The 15,144-nt window shown below is 39.4% G+C and overlaps 1 protein-coding gene across 6 annotated transcripts in view; it reads right to left on the bottom strand.

Moving 5' to 3' along the window:
* Positions 1 to 15,144, bottom strand: part of KLF8 (KLF transcription factor 8) — a 336,861-nt gene extending 321,717 nt beyond the window's left edge. For all 6 annotated transcript variants that reach the window (XR_014239523.1, XM_082376699.1, XM_082376701.1 and 3 more), the window contains exon 1: positions 1 to 15,144. This exon is cut by the window's left edge. The gene's annotated coding sequence lies outside the window, so the exon portion shown is untranslated.

Here is a 15,144-nt window from a genome sequence, read left to right as displayed (position 1 = left end):
GTCTTTTGTCTTTGTACATTTTAAATCCTCTTTGATTTCTTCAGTGATCCATTGGTTGTTTAGTAGCATACTGTTAAGCCTCCACGTTTTTATGTTTTTCACAGTTTTTTTTCTTTTTTTGTAGTTTATTTTTAATCTCATAGCATTGTGTTCAGAAAAGATGCTTCATATGATTTCAATTTTCTTAAATTTACTGTAGCTTGCTTTGTGGCCCAGCATCCTGGAGAATATTCCATGTGCACTTGAGCAGAATGTATATTCTGCTGCTTTTGGATGGAATGCTCTATAAATATCAATTAAGTCCAACTGGTCTAATGTGTCATTTAAGGCCTGTGTTTCCTTAATTATTTTCCATCTGCTTGATCTGGGCATTGATGAAAGTGGGGTGTGAAAGTCCCCCAGTATTATCGTGTTACTGGTGACTTCTCCCTTTATGGCTGTTAATATATGTAATATTGAGGTGCACGTAAGTTGGGTGTATATATATTTACAATTGTTGTATCTTCTTCTTGGATTGATCCCTTGATCATTATGTAGTGTCCTTCCTTGTCTCTTATAACATTCTTTATTTTAAAGTCTATTTTGTCTGATATGAGTATTACTACTCCCACTTTGTTTTGATTTCCATTAGCATGGAATACCTTCTTCCATCACCTCACTTTCAGTCTGTATGTATCCCTAGGTCTGAAGTTGGTCTCTTGTAGACAGCATATATATGGGTCTTGCTTTTGTACCCCCTCAGCCTGTCTATGTCTTTTGGTTTGAGCATTTAATCCATTTACAGTTAAGGTAATTATCAATATGTATGTTCCTATTGGCATTTTCTTAATTGTTTTGGGTTGTTTTTGTAGGTCTTTTTTCTTCCTTTCCTTATTTGGTCTCTTCTCTTGTGGTTTGATGACATCTTTAGTGTTGTGTTTGAGTTGCGTTTTCTTTTTTGTGTGTGTATTTGTTGTAGTTTTTGGGTCTGCTCTTCGCATGAGGTTTTGATATAGCAGTCGACAAATGTACAAAGTTGTTTTAAGTTGCTGGTCTCTTTCTCGCCTAGAGGAGTTCCTTTAGCTTTTGTTGCAAAGCTGGTGTGGTGGTGCTGAATTCTCTTAACTTTTGCTTTTCTGTAAAGCTTTTGATTTTTCCATCATATCTGAATGAGAGCCTTGCTGATAGAGTATTCTTGGTTGTAGGATCTTCCCTTTCATCACTTTAAATATATCATGCCACTCGCTTCTGGCCTGCAGAGTTTTGGCTGAGAAATCAGCTGATAACCTTATGGGAGTTCCCTTGTATGCTATTTGTCATTTTTCCATTGTAGCTTTTAATATTTTTTCTTTGTCTTTAATTTTTGTCAATTTGATTACTGTGTGTCTTGGCATTTTTCTCCTTGTGTTTATCCTGCCTGGGACTCATTGTACTTTCTGGACTTGGATTACTGTTTCCTTTCCCATGTTAGGGGATTTTTCAGTTATTATCTCCTCAAATATTTTCTCAGGTCCTTTCCCTCTCTCTTCTCCTTCTGGGACCCTTATAATGCGAAAGTTTGTATGTTTAATGTTGTCCCAGAAGTCTCTTAGACTGTCTTCATTTCTTTTCATTCTTTTTTCTTTATTCTGTTTCACAGCAGTGATTTCTACCATTCTGTCTTCCAGGTCACTTATCCGTTCTTCTGCCTCAGTTATTCTGCTATTGATTCCTTCTAGTGTATTTTTCATTTCAGTTATTGTATTGTTCATCTTGATTTGTTTGTTCTTTAGTTCTTCTTGGTCTTCGTTAAACATTTCTTGCATCTTCTTGATTCTTGCCTCCATTCTTTTTCCAAGATCCTGGATCATCTTCATTATCATTATTCTGAATTCTTTTTCTGGAAGATTGCCTATCTCCTCTTCTCTTAGTTGTTTTTCTGGGGTTTTTATCTTGCTCCTTCAACTAGGACATAAACCTCTGCCATTTCATTTTGTCTAACCTTCTTTGATTGCATTTTTTTGTTCCTCAGGCTGCAGGATTGCATTTCCTCTTGCTCCTGCTGGCTGCCCTCTGGTGCATGAAGCTATCTAAGAGCTTTGTAAAGCTTCCTGATGGGAGGGACTGGTAGTGGGTAGAGCTGGGTCTAGTCCCTCTCTTGGGCAGAGCCATGCTCAGTAAAACTTTAATCCACTTGTGTGCTGATAGGTGGGGCTGTGTTCCCTCCCTGTTGGTTGTTTGGCCTGAGGTGACCCAGCACTGGGTCCTACAGGCTGTTTGGTGTGGCTGATGGCCACTTCCAGGAGGGCCTTCACCAATGAGTACTTCCCAGAACTGCTGCTGCCTGTGTCTTTGTCCTTGCATTGAGCCACAGCTGCCCTCCATCTCTGCAGGCGACCCTCCAATACTAGCAGGTAGGTCTGGCCCAGTCTCTTATAAAGTCACTGCTTTTTTCCCCCTGGGTCCTGGTGCACACAGGACTTTGTGAGCACCCTCTCAGTGTGGAGTTTCTGTTTTCCCCAGTCCTTTGGAAGTCCTGCAATCAAATCCAGCTGTCCTTCAAAGCCAGATTCTCTGGGGACTACTCCTTCTCTTGCCAGACCCCCAGGCTGGGAAGCCTAAGTTGGGGCTCAGAACTTTCACTCCAGTGGGAGAACTTCTGTGGTATAATTGTTTTTCAGTTTTGGGGTCACCCACCTGGCGAGTATGGGGTTTGATTTTATCAAGAGTTCACCCCTCCAAGCACCTCACTGTGGCTTCTTCTTTGTCTTTGGATGTAGGCTATCTTTTTTGGTAGGTTCCAGCATTTTTTTGGTTGATGGTTGTTCAGCAGTTAGTTGTGATTCTGATATTCTTATATGCATGTCCTCCTACTATGTCATCTTGAGCTAAGCTCTCTATTTCATTTATTTCTGCTCTGACTTTTATGATTTCTTTCCTTCTACTAATTTTGGGTTTTGTTTGTTCTTCTTTCTCTACTTATATTAAGTTTAGGGTTAGGTTGTTTATTTGAGATTTTTCTTGTTTCTTGAGGTAGGATTGTATTGCTATAAACTTCCTTCTTAAACCTGCTTTTGCTATATCCCAAAGGTTTTGGATCATTGTGTTTTTGTTTTCATTTGTCTCTGGGTATTTTTTGATTTACTCCCTAATTTCTTCAGTGATCCATTGGTTGATTAATAGCATGTTGTTTAGCCTACATATGTTTGTGTTTTTTACAGTTTTTTTCTTGTAGTTGTTTTCTAATCTCATAACATTCTGGTCGGAAAAGATGCTTGGTATGATTTCAATTTTCTTAAATTTACTGAGGTTCACTTTGTGGCCCAGCTTGTGATGCATCCTGGAGAATGTTCCCTGTACACTTGAGAAGAATGTGTATTCTTCTGATTTTGGATAGAATGCTCTATAAATATCAATTAAGTCCACCTGTTCTAGTATGTGATTAAGGCCTGTGTTTCCCTATTGATTTTCAGTCTGGATAATCTGTCCATTGATGAAAGTGGGGTGTTAAAGTCACCCACTATTATTGTGTTACTGTGGATTTCTCCTTTTATGGCTGTTAGTATTTGCCTTATATACTGTGGTCCTCCTATATATATTTACAATTGTTATATCTTCTTCTTGGATTGATCCTTTGACTGGTAGGAAGTGTACTTCTTTGTCTCTTGTAACAGTCTTTGTTTTAAATCCTATTTTGTCTGATATGAGGATTGCTACTCCAGCTTTCTTTTTATTTCCATTTGCATGGAATACCTTTTCTATTCCCTCACTTTCAGTCTGATGTGTTCCTAGATCTGAAGTGGGTCTCTTGTAGACAGCATATATACAGGTCTTGTTTTTGCATCCATTCAGCCACTCTGTGTCTTTTGATTAGAGCCTTCAATCCCTTTACCTTTAAGGTAATTATTGATATGTATGTTCCTATTACCACTTTCTAATTGTTTTGTGTTTGTTTTTCTTGGTCTTTTCTTCTCTTGTGTTTCCTACCTAGAGAAGTTCCTTTAGCATTTGTTGTAAAGCTGGTTTGGTGGTGCTGGATTCTCTTAGCTTTTGCTTGTCTGTAAAGCTTTTGATTTCTCTCTCGAATCTGAATGAGATCCTTGCTGGGTAGAATAATCTTGGTTGTAGGTTTTTCCCTTTCATCACTTTAAATATATCCTGCGACTCCCTTCTGGCCTGCAGAGTTTCTGCTGAAAAATCAGATGATAACCTTATGGGGATTCCCTTGTCTGTTATTTGTTGCTTTTCCCTTGCTGCTTTTAATATTTTTTCTTTGAATTTAATTTTTGTTAGTTTGATTAACATGTGTCTTGGTGTGTTTCTCCTAGGGTTTAGCCTGTATGGGGCTCTCTGTGCTTCCTGGACTTGGGTGGCTATTTCTTTTCTCATTTTAGGGAATTTTTCAACTATAATCTCTTCAAATATTTTCTCAGACCCTTTCTTTTTCTCTTCTTCTTCTGGGACCCCTATAATCAAATGTTGGTACATTTAGTGTTGTCCCAGAGGTCTCTGAAACTGTCTTCAATTCTTTTCATTCTTTTTTCTTTATTCTGCTCCTTGGAAGTTATTTCCACCATTCTATCTTCCTGCTCACTTATTCATTCTTCTGCCTCAGTTATTCTGCTATTGATTACTTCTGGTGTATTTTTCATTTCAGTTATTTTGTTGTTCATCTCTGTTTATTTGTTCTTTAGTTCTTCTAGGTCTTTGTTAAACATTTCTTGTATTTTCTTGATCCGTGCCTCCATTCTATTTTTGAGATTTTGGATCATCTTTACTATCATTACTCTGAATTCTTTTTCAGGTAGGTTGCCTATTTCCTCTTCATTTATTTGCTCTTGTAGGTTTTTACCTTACTCCTTCGTCTGTAACATATTTTTGGTTGTTATTGTTTTTCACGGGTAAGACTGTGTTCCTGTCTTACTGGTTGTTTGGCCTGAGGCTTCCAGCACTGGAGTTTGCAGTCAGTTGGTTTGAGCCGGGTCTTGGTGCCAAGATGAGGACCTCTGGGAGACCTCACTCAGATTAATATTCCTTGGTTGCTCTGGGGTTCCTTCCGTCCCCTTAGGTGTCCAAGGTCCCCCACCAGCGCCTGGTAGGTGCCCTAGCTGTGAGGAGACGCATACTCCACGTCCTCCTACTCCACCATCTTGACTCCTCCCCCCATGCCCATTACTTTGAACTCTTTATAAGGTAAACTGCTTATCTCCTTTAATTTTTTTCTGAAGTTTTATATTTTTTATTGAAGTATAGTTGATGTACAATATTATGTAAGTTACAGATGTACAACATAGTGAGTCACAATTTTTAAAGGTTATACTCCATTTATAGTTATTATAACATATAAAATATTGGCTTTTTTATTACATCTTTATTAGAGTATAATTGCTTTACAATGGTGTGTTAGTTTCTGCTTTATAACAAAGTGAATCAGCTATACATATACATATATCCCCATATCTCCTCCCTCTTGTGTCTCCCTCCCATCCTCCCTATCCCACCCATCCAGGTGGTCAGAAAGCACCAAGCTGATCTCCCTGTGTTATGCAGCTTCTTCCCACTAGCTATCTATTTTACATTTGGTAGTGTATAAATGTCCATGCCAACCTCTCACTTCATCCCAGCTTACCCTTCCCCCTTCCCATGACCTAAAGTCCATTCTCTACGTCTGCGTCCTTATTCCTGTCCTACCCCTAGGTTCTTCAGAACCATTTTTTTTTTTTAAATAGCCAGGACATGGAAGCAACCTAAGTGTCCATCGACAGGTGAATGGGTAAAGAAGATGTGGCACATATATACAATGGAATATAACTCAGGCATAAAAAGAAACGAAATTGTGTTATTTGTGGTGAGGTGGATGGACCTAGAGTCTGTCATACAGAGTGAAGTAAGTCAGAAAGAGAAAAACAAATAACATATGCTAACACACATATATGGAATCTTAAACAAATAATAAAATAAAATAAAATATTGGCTTTTTAAAAATTTGGGGTATATTCCTCTGTTTCCTCATTTTGCTTAACTCTGTGTTTGTTTCTATGTATTGGATGAAACAGCCACCTCTCCTGCTCTTGAAGGAGTGGCCTTATGTAGAGGATAAACCTTACTGTTCAACCTTGCAATAGCTCTTGGTTGTCTCTTGAACCTTTGTTATTATCCAAGAGTCTATTTGATTTTTATTAGCTTCCAGTTGTTGAGGGTGTGCTAAGACCAGTCAGTGTCCCAAAAGAGGGGAGTTAGTCAGCATTTAGAATCAAGGTGATTGGAAGCCAGACCCTCAGGCAGCAGCTTTTAAAGTATGCAAATATATGCAGTCCAATGGAATTGCAAGTGTATGTCCTGCTGGCCATCGGAACAGGAGATCTGAAGGTGTCTCCTGGGTGACAGTCACAAAAACCAGGGCTCCAGATGAGTGTACAAGCTTTTTCTCTGGGAGATACTGGTGAGATGTAGTGAGTCCGAGGGAGAGCACAAAGATGGCATCCTCTGGCCTACATTCCCTGAGAGCACCTCAGTAGCTGTCTAGATGCATGCCAAAACTGAAGACTGCCTCTTAGACCAAAGCTCCAGGACAATAAACAGGCCTCTTTCACAGAAAGACTGGGGGTGTGTTTTAGTCTGCCATCTGTGTTGTGTCTTGGAGGTGGCAAACTGCCAAGAACTGTCTCTCCAATTGTTAGTTTCCCATGGAATCCAAGGACACAAGACCCTTTGACTTCTAGAAATAGGTAATCACGGAGCTACCCCTGGGCTGCAGCTGCAAAAACTGGGACACGATGTATAAACCAGGACAGCAGATGTGTATAAAACTCCCTTTGAGTTTATACTGGTGGTCTGTAGAGCATGGCAGAGGGAATGTGAAGATGTCACCACACAGAGGGAAAAAAATGTTCTAAAATTTCAAAAAAAGATGGTGCCCACCAACTTCAGCAAGGCACATGGAGAGTGTGAAAATGGCACCCACCAGTGCCTCCATCCGCAGAGAGTATCCCAACAGTTCCCAGCCCCTCAGGCTGATGCTTTAAGATTAGCTAATGAATCTCTTTCACACAAAGTCTGGGTACTTTTTAAACAACTACTTCTGCACTTAGCCCTGAAGCAAGTGAGTCTGTGAATGAGCTCTTTAAGAGACGTTTTCTCAGCTCACTACAGCCCTGTGCATCTCACGGACATGGGTCCCATTCGTTTTCATAGCCAGTTGTTTCTGGGGCTTGTCTTCCAGGTACAGGTCTTAAAAGTTGGGGTGCCTGATGTGGGGTACAAACCCTTCCCTCCTCACTGAGAGTGATGCTCCAGATTTTTGAGTTCCCTCCTGATTGTGGGTAACCATGCCAGAGGTAAGTTTTATGGCAATATCTTGTCTTAGCCTCTCTTATCCGCTTTGATGTGGCTCTTTTCTTGTTTGCAAAATGTGAAAGGGATGATCAACTAGTTTTCAGCTGTCAAAAGGCTGTTATTCTACATATAGCTGTAGATTCAGTATTTCTGTTGGAGGAGGTAAGTTCAGAATCTTTCTACATTGCCATTTGGGACTACCTCTCTTGAAAAACAACACATTTATAAAAGTAATCAAACCTCCTATAACTTAAAAGAGTCTCCTGAAATTGTAAATGTGGTAGAGATTTCTAAAGGGCTCTAAGGGAGAAAGTATAACCTACATTTGTTGACTACACCTAAGGTTGCTTGGTAGAATACGAGATACCCATTTAAATTTGAATTTCAGAAAAACAACAATCTTTTAGTGTAAAAGTTTTTCAAATATTGCGTGATGACATAACCAAGTATATATTTAATCAGATATTCCCCACCAAATAATTTAAAAAGCAAAATTACAAAAATATTTTAAGTATTATAGCAAAAATTTAATATGTAATTAGAAAATGTGGTTACATTTGGGTATGTTTGGTATGATTTAGGGTGTAGGGGTCAGCAGAAGCAAGACCTTGGTCCCAAGGTTTTGTCTAGATATGGTATATCTGGATTTCAAGCAAAACATTTAACAAAGCATTTTCTGAGATCCAAATGGCTTAGATAGGGAGATGATAATGTTTAAGAGATAATTTAGTTAAGTGAAGTCACACATCATTGAGAAGGTGATATATTAAAGGCATGATTACAAATGGCCATGTCCCAGACCAAGGACCACTCACTTGAAAGACCAAGTGCATAGAGAACAGTTTTACTCACTTCTCAAATTACCCCTAATAAATTCCCCTTCGATGCCTTTTGGCAGTTCTTACCAATGCTACACCTGATTCACTCCTTCCACAAACATTTGTTGCGTTCATACTTGAGATTCACTATAAAAAAACCTACAGAGCTCCTTCTCTCGTGGACATAATACTGTCGTGTAGGGAAACAGATAATAAATAACTGAGCTAGTAAATATGGCATGGGTTGAAAAAGGCAATGAAATAAATGTAAAGGGGAGTAAAAGAGAGAATGAACTGTATGTGTATGTAATTTTGTATGGGGTAGTCAGGGAAGGCCTCCCTGAAGATATTATTTTTTATTGGAGTATAATTGCTTTACAATGTTGTATTAGTTTCTGCTGTACAGCAAAGTGAATCAGGTATATGTATACATATATCCCCTCCCTCTTGGACATCCCTCCCACCCCCCATCCCACCCATCTAGGTCATCACAGAGCACCAAGATGAGCTCCTTGTGCTATACAGCAAGTTCCCATTAGCTATCTATTTTACACATGGTAGTGTATATATGATGATAGTTTGACTGACTTGTTCTTCATCTTCTGATTTATAATGGAATCAGTCACCAAGGGACAAATTTTTGTGCTCACTCTTGTGGAGTACTTTTATCTAGGCAATCTTGCTGCCCTAGTTTATATGCACTCTACCAAACAGGCCAAATGACAGCCTTGTGGTCTGTGAAGAAAAACTCTCTTCCTACTGCACAGGCGTTGCATGATACCTCCTCACTATAGAAATGTGACTGTTGTGATTCTTAGTAAATGTCTGTTACAATCATATTGAAATCAAATCTACGGGGCTATACTGTTTAGAGCAGTCCATACAATACTTATTTGAACCTCACACAATCCTCTGAGATAAGTCATTATTCTCCCCACTAATCAGATGAGGCAACTAGTTTGATTGATACTTCCTCCTTTATACCATCTTTGTATCTTTAATAGAATTCCTAACTGTGAGCTTCTGAAGGACAGGGAACATTTTCTTATCCATCTTTTGTATTCTTGGCAGCCAGTACAGTGCCATGTCCATAATAGATACTTAATAAATGGTGAATACATGAGTAGGTTAAAAAGTCAAGCTGGAGATTGGAGATACCAACAGAGCAGAAAAGCATTATACACAAGTAAATTATAATGATTTTGAAGACTTTGGGGGTACACACTATGAACCAGCACTTCTACAACTCTCAAGGTAGGTATTCCTTTTTCACAAGTGAAGGAACTGAAATCCAGAGATGGGAAGCAGCTCACTTAAGGTCACAGAGCTAGTAAATGATTAAAGCAGAATTGGAAACTAGGAACATCTGACTCCAAAACCCCTTTTCGTTCCATTTCTCCATGCCATCTCTCCTGATATCTAACTAAAATTAGGGAGAGGCAAGGTGTGCAATTTTAAAATGTCAGGAGGACATACCCAGGAATAGAACATGCTGTTGGCCAGTGCTCAGAATAAAGCATTTGGACTAATGGTGAGGTATAGGTCATAGGGTCTTAAAGCAAACAGAAAGGAGCAAGAGTAGTATCAGACTACATGGTGGGTCAGATCCAGGCAAATGAATGCTGGCAGGAGATTGGAGTCCAAGGATTGGACCTGAGAAAGAGGGTGCAGGTTGTAATAACCAAGTTCCTAAGTAAAGGATCATATCCCAGAGAGGAATTCCATACAGGAAGACATGGAGATTTTCCCCATGCTTAGAGCAGAACAGCAGAAGTCAGCATGTAGAGACCTGGATCAGGAAAGAGGGCACAGGCTGAATTGAAATTTAATTATTAAAAATAGTCACATCACCACTTTTAATTTACCTTAAAATCTAATCACCCACAAACCCCTATGCCATTAAATATGACTCTATTATCTCATTTAATTCTTACAACAGCAAACAAATTTTCGTACACACGGAGCCACTTTTGAATTCTCTTCAAATATCTCATTTCAACATTGGGAATTTGATGACCATCTTACAGGTATATGATTTGAATGGCAAGACATCTGGATATAGAGGTTCTTTGCTTTAGTCTAGTTGAGTGTTTCTCAAACCTTCAGGTACCTGTGTGTTATTCTACAGAGCTGTATTCACAAAACCATATATACTGTGCTTTATGGTTAAGGTAGTTATAAAGGTAATTGTGCTTTATATGCTTTTGCATTTTGCATGCAAATTCTATTACCTTACCACTTTATGAGTCAGAATCCAAGTAAACATACTGAATGTGAAGACACTGGCAAGCTCAAAAACCAGGAGTCAGGGTACCAATGATATAGACCAAACAGGAGGGTGTAGGTTGAGACATAATACAGGGAGTGGTTTACCCTTAAAAGCACTGACAAAAGACAGCACTGAAATAGTAAAGGCCATAAGAATGATGAAGGGACTGAGTCCATAGCTCCAGTTTGGGCAAAGAAGTACTTCCAGAGAGAGAATACTGGAATATAGAAATAGAAAGGGGGGTAGAGTCAAGATGGTGGTGGGAGAAGATGCAGAGTTTGCACCTCCCCACAACTAAGGCACCTGCCAGACAGTGGTGGGAGACCTTGACGCCCAAGGAGTGGGAGGAACCCCCAAGGGAACTGGTAGGATGTGGGGGCACTGAGGGTGGAGGAGAAGTGGAGACCAGACAAGACTGGCACTCCTGAGGGGTGGTTGAGAGGGGGGAGGTGTTCCCATGCCTGGAGGGACCATTGGGGGCTCAGATCAGGGGGAAGCGTGACCCGCAATTCCCCTGACCAATCAGCTGGAAAAGTCTGCCCAGCTCTCAGGCCAGGTTCTATGCCCTTGGAGGCCCCCTCCAGGCCACTTTGGTCCTGGGGGCGAAGGAGGGAGGCCAGGGAGAGAACAGGAGAGGCAGATGGGAGGGGCCCTCCAGGACGGGAGGAGGAGGAGAAGTAAGGGAGGGCGTTTGCCCCACCCACTCAAGCCTGGGAAGCCTGATGAGCTCCCAGGCCAGTTCCCTGCCTTCTGAGACCAGAGATGGGAGGCACGCCTGGGCAACTTCTGTTCCTTTGCGCCTAAGCCCCACCCCCTACACCCACCAGGGCCTTTTCCAGCCCTGTGGGCCCTAAGCCCTCCACAGCTAAGGCCTTTTCCAGCTTTCTTTTTTTTTCCTCCTTTTTTTTGATATTGTGGTTCTGTTTTACCTTCCAATAGTTGTTTCATCTATATTTTTACTTTTATATTATTTCTAACATATCTGTAAGTTTCCCAGTCTAATTTTATTTTTTACTTTGTTATTGTTCTCCTTTTCTTTTCTTTTTTGCTGCCCCATGTGGCTTGCAGGATCTGGGTTCACAAGCTAGGGGTTGGTCTGAAGCTCCTGAGTTGGGAGCTCTGAGTTCGAAACACTGAACTAACAGAACCTCAGACCCCAGGGAATATTTATCAGAGTGAGGTTTCCCAGAGGTCCTCATCTTGGCACTAAGACCCAGCTCTACCCAACAGCCTACAAAACCAGTGTTGGAAGCCTCAGGGCAAACAAACAGTAAGACAGGAATACAATCCCACTCATCAAGAAAAAAAAAAAGAAGAGATGGCAAAAATATATGTCACAGATGAAGGAGAAAGGTAAAAACCTACAAGACCAAATATATGAAGAGGAAAGAGGCAATCTACCTGAAAAAGAATTCAGAGTAATGATAGTAAAGTTGACCTAGAATCTCAGAAATAAAATGGAAGCACACATTGAGAAAAAACAAGAAATGTTTAACAAAGATCTAGAAGAACTAAAGAACAAAGAAACAGAGATGAACAACACAATAACTGAAATGAAAAATACACTAGAAGAAATCAAGAGCAGAATAACTGAGGCAAAAGAACGAATAAGTGAGTTGGAAGACAAAATGGTGGAAATAACTGCCAAGGAGTGGAAAAAAGAATGAAAAGAATTGAAGACAATCTCAGAGACCTTTGAGACAACACTAAATGCACCAACATTCGAATTATAGCTGTCCCAGAAGAAGAGAAAAAAAGGGTCTGAGAAAATATTTGAAGAGATTATAGTGGCAAACTTCCTTAACATGGGAAAGGAAATAGTCACCCAAGTCCAGGAAGCACAGAGAATGCCATACAGGATAAACCCTAGGAGAAACAAACCAAGACACATATTAATCAAACTAATAAAAACTAAATTCAAAGAAAAAATATTAAAAGCAGCATGGGAAAAACAAAAAATAACATACAAAGGAATTCCCATAAAGTTATCATCTGACTTTTCAGCAGAAACTCTGCAGGTCAGAAGGGAGTGATGGGAAATACTTAAAGTGATGAAAGAGAAAAACATACAACCAAGATTACTCTACCCAGCAGTGGTCTCATTCAGATTCAGTGGAGAATTCAAAACCTTTTGAGACAAGCAAAAGAGAATTCAGCACCACCAAACCAGCTTTACAAAAAAATGCTAAAGAAACTTCTCTAGGCAGGAAACACAAGAGAAGAAAAAGACCCACAAAAACAAACCCAAAACAATTAAGAAAATGGTAACAGGAACATACAAATCGATAATAACCTTGACTGTAAATGGATTAAATGCCCCAACCAAAAGACACAGACTGGCTGAATGGATACAAAAACAAGACCCATATATATTCTGTCTACAGGAGACCCACTTCAGACCTAGGGACACATACAGACTGAAAGTGAAGGGATGGAAAAAGATATTCCATGCAAGTGGAAATCAAAAGAAAACTGGAGTAGCAATATTCATAGAAGACAAAATACACTTTAAAATAAAGACTATTACAAGAGACAAAGAAGGACACTACATAATGATCAAGGGATCAATCCAAGAAGAAGATATAACAATTATAACAGTTTATGCACCCAACATAGGAGCACCTCAATGCATAAAGCAAATGCTAACAGCTATAAAAGGGGAAATCAAGAGTAACACAAAAATATGGGGGAATTTAACACCTCACTTACACCAATGGACAGAGGGTCCAGACAGAAAATTAATAAGGAAACAAAAGCTTTAAATGACACAATAGACCAGGTAGATTTAATTGATATTTATAGGGCATTCCATCTGAAAACAGCAGATTACACTTTCTTCTCAAGTGCACATGGAACATTCTCCAGGATAGATAATATCGTGGGTCACAAATCAATCCTTGGCAAATTTAAGGAAATTGAAATCATAACAAGCAACTGTTCTGACCACAGCACTGTGAGATTAGAAATCAGTAACAGGAAAAAAATGTAAAAAAACCAAATACATGGAGGCTAAACAATATGCTACTAAATAACCAAGAGATCACTGAAGAAATCAGAGGAAATCAAAATATACCTAGAGAGGGGCTTCCCTGGTGGCGCAGTGGTTGAGAATCTGCCTGCTAATGCAGGGGACACGGGTTCGAGCCCTGGTCTGGGAAGATCCCACATGCCGCGGAGCATCTGGGCCCGTGTGCCACAACTACTGAGCCTGCGCGTCTGGAGCCTGTGCTCCGCAACAAGAGAGGCCACGACAGTGAGAGGCCCACGCACTGCGATGAAGAGTGGCCCCCGCTTGCCGCAACTAGAGAAAGCCCTCGCGCAGAAACGAAGACCCAACATAGCAATCAATCAATCAATCAAATAAAAAAAATCTTAAAAAAAAGTACTAGCAAACAGAATCCAAAAACATATTAAAAGGATCATACACCATGATCAAGTGGGATTTATCCCAGGGATGCAAGGATTCTTCAGTATATGCAAATTTGTCAATGTGATACACCATATTAACAAATTAAGGAAGAAAAACCATATGATCATCTCAATAGATGCAGAAAAACCTTTTGAAAAAATTCAACACCTATTTATGATATAAATTCTCCAGAGAATGGGCATAGAAGGAACCCACCTCAACATAATAAAGGCCATATATGAAAAAAACACAGCAAACATCATACTCAGTGGTAAAAAACTGAAAGCATTTCCACTAATATCAGGTAGAAGACAAGGATGTACACTATCACCACTCTTATTCTACATAGTTTTGGAGGTCTTAGCCACGGCAATCAGAGAAGAAGAAGAAATAAAAGGAATCCAAATTGGAAAAGAAGTAAAGCTGTCACTGTTTGCAGATGACATGATACTATATATAGAAAATCCTAAAGATGCCACCAGAAGACTACGAGATCTAATCAATGAATTTGCTAAGGTTGCAGTATACAAAATTAATGCACAGAAATCTCTGGCATTCCTATACAGTAACAACGAAAAATCAGAAAGATAAATTAAGGAAACAAACCCATTTACCATTGCAACAAAAAGAATAAAATACCTAGGAATAAACCTATGTAAGGAGGCAAAAGACTTGTACTCTGAAAACTATAAAACACTGATGAAAGAAATCAAAGATGACACAAACACATGGAGAAATATACCATGTTCTTGAATTGGAAGAATAAATAGTTTGAAAATGACTATACTACTGAAAGCAATCTACAGATTCAATGCAGTCCCTATCAAACTACCAATGGCATTCTCAACAGAATTAGAACAAAAAATTTTACAATTTGTATGTAAACACAAAAGACCCTGAATAGACAAAGCAATCTTGAGAAAGAAAAAAGGAGCTGGAGGAATCAGGCCCCCAACTTCAAACTATACTACAAAGAGACAGTAATCAAGACAGTATGGTACTGGCACAAAATTGGAAGTATAGATCAATGGTACAGGATAGAAAGCCCAGAGATAGACCCATGCACATACGGTCACTTAATTTACGACCAAGGAGGCAAAACATACAATATAGAAAAGACAGTCTCTTCAATAAGTCGTGCTGGGTAAATGACATCTACATGTAAAAGAATGAACTTAGAACACTCGCTAACACCATACACAAAAATAAACTCCAAATGGATTAAAGACCTAAATATAACACCAGACACAACAAAACTGGTAGAGGAAAACATAGGAAAAACAACGTTTGACATAAACCACAGCAAGATCTATTTAGAACCACTTCTTACAGTAATGAAAATAAAAACAATAAAT

The sequence above is a fragment of the Balaenoptera borealis genome (assembly GCF_965194805.1).
Source record: "Balaenoptera borealis genome assembly, chromosome: X".
Taxonomy (NCBI): Eukaryota; Metazoa; Chordata; class Mammalia; order Artiodactyla; family Balaenopteridae; genus Balaenoptera; species Balaenoptera borealis.
This window is presented reverse-complemented; position numbering and strand designations above follow the sequence as displayed.